The sequence below is a fragment of the Numida meleagris genome, chromosome 1 (genome assembly GCF_002078875.1).
Source record: "Numida meleagris isolate 19003 breed g44 Domestic line chromosome 1, NumMel1.0, whole genome shotgun sequence".
Classification (NCBI taxonomy): domain Eukaryota; kingdom Metazoa; phylum Chordata; class Aves; order Galliformes; family Numididae; genus Numida; species Numida meleagris.
Genome location: NC_034409.1, coordinates 53,062,406 through 53,065,067, shown reverse-complemented (window position 1 = coordinate 53,065,067; position 2,662 = coordinate 53,062,406).

The following is a 2,662-nucleotide window of genomic DNA, read 5'->3' as shown; positions in this document are numbered from 1 at the left end:
AGGTCACCTGGAATCATGCCAACACAGAGCCATGTGTCACTACAGGGGAAGAATAATAGGCAAAAGGATGATGTGGATTTTCCATGCCCTCCTGCTGCCATTTATTATTACACTCCACAAGCTGGGCACAGGATCTCAGACAGTTTCCTGCATCAAAGACTGAACACCTTGAAGAGATGGCACCCAGCATTCCAGCATCATGCCTCAGTTTCCCCAGCTGAGAAAAGTGAGGGTGACCTTTCCATGGTTAAGCTCAGTAGGTTAATTTTTCAAGTGCTTGGAGAGCTACAGAAGAAAGTTCTTTAATTCTGTGAAAGCTCTAAATAATATAATTATGGAGAATGTTATATAATCTTCTATTTAACTATGAAATTTCCCCCTCACAATTCCTACACCAAGCCCATAGCTACTTAATTATCTGTAGGGTACTTCTTAGAAAGGCTTTTGACTGTGAGTACTGCAGATCATCAGAGAACCCACCATATTTCTTTTATAAATGCTTTAGGGGTAAGTAGTTAATTGGTTAAGTGAAAAGTGGTTAAGGGTTCATTTCATAGAGCCTTAAAAATGTCTCCTTTCCAGTCCAATTTTTACTTCACCTCAGAAATACAATTATCATGTATTATTATTAAATTTTCATCTGAAAAGTGTGAGGACATCAAAAGAATCTATTTCTATGTGGTTAGAAATATATCCCTTAAACGGGAAATAAGAGATTTTAATATGCTAAAGTTCAAACATACGTTATATTACACACTAAAATTATCCTTCTTGCTTATGCTAGCTACCATAATGTATGGTGAAATGCCATACGCTTATGTAAACCTACAATACCCTATAATCAATGAATTTAAAACCACCAAACGGATCATTCTAGTCCTCACCATAAGCAAATGGTGGGGATTAAAATGGCTTCAACAAGTTACCACGCTTTGAGAAAACCTATCACAGTCTGACATAGCTGATGTGCCATGAGACATATATTTTTCAAAATTTGTTTTGCACACTTAATAAACAATATATAAAGTCAAGAGCTGGAACCCAACAGTGAATTTCCATTACAGCACAAAACAAGAGGCAAGGGAAAGGCTATGTGGGAGGTGTAAATAAAGTGATAGTGAGCAATGGAGAATTATACTGCACTGGAGACTTGATCTGAACCTGCTGACTCTTTGTTTCAGACTTCCTCATATTTTGCTTTGTGTGCTTTTTTTTTTCTTCTCAGACAAGCAACACGTTTGCAAAGAATGTGTAACAATAATCTCAGTTCTTTTTTATTCAATTGCCACTTTTTGATTTCAGTACTTTTTTTTAAACTTATTTGGCATTTACATTTCAACATCTTTTCAGTTTTACTAGAGTTTAGCATACACATCTAAATGAACAGCTGGCAACTATTTGCAGTTGGAATATCCTCCTCCACTGTACTAAACCCTGAATCACTGGTCCCTCAGGAGCAGACATTGAGCTGAGTTGCATCAGTGGTGTAAATGTGTTATTTGGCTGTGTGACCACTTACTAGTGACAGCAATAGATTACAGGTACACCTGCTGTAAAGAGCAAAGAATGAGGGACATACTCAATGGAGAATTTATCTTGAGTTCTGGCAGACTAACAAGAAATAATTTAAAAAGAAATAACAAACAGCAGAGGGCTTTATTTTTGGTCCAGTCAAATGACACTTTTCTTCCTAGAAGCTTGAAACAGAGAAGTGCTGGTTTGGTTTCGAGAGGAAAATACTTGCATAGATACTTCTCCCCAGTTTTCATTCAGTGATATTAAATTCTTATGACTAGGAAGTAGGGAGTGGACACAATCAGACCGAAAATAAGATGGTAGCTAGGAAAGTCAATATCAGCCAGGAGCAGTGACCAGTGGTGACAATGGTTTCTCCACTTCTGACAATTCTCAGTTCAAGAAGGAACTTCTCAGAGAAGTTCCACTTCTTCAGTATGATGTCAGACTTGTTGTCTCCTAGAGGTTTCATATGGATTTGTGATCTATGAATCTGTTCCCTATTCATATTGGCATGATAGTGCTGCTTCATTCTGGAAAATATTAAAATTTATATTATCTTTCAGGCTAAAAACAAGTTATGTTCACGAAGACTAAAACAATGATCAGAATAGGGAATTAAATGTCTATCATTATTATGCATTTATTACCATTACTTTAGTAACATTCCAAAATCCATTCAGACAAATCATCTTTGGCTTCACTATTCATTGAGCTCTGTGCAGTGGAGAGGTTGTCTTGGGTGAATTTTCCAACACAGAGATATGAAACAGGCCTTTGGCTTGGATTCTTATTGCAAGCCAGGACCAGCAAGACTAGATGAAGGTCTAAGAGCAGAAGAGCAAGTAACAGAACTTAGTTTGACTGAGGCTCAGTGGCAGTCCCACATTTCATCAGTATGGTGCACACTGTCCTCCTACAGCCAAGTGGGAAAGGTTCATCTACATTGTGTTTGGGAGCAGTTTGCTATTCTCTTTTGTTTTTAATAGACATCACATTGTCCATAAATCCAGTATATATCGTGTGAAATAAAGGCATGGATTATAGCATTTAGAGATCCCACACATGAGAAAACAGATGTGATGGATAGAGTGAGAGCAATAAGAAAGCAGGAAAAGAAGGAGCAATAGTAGAAGGAAAACATCTA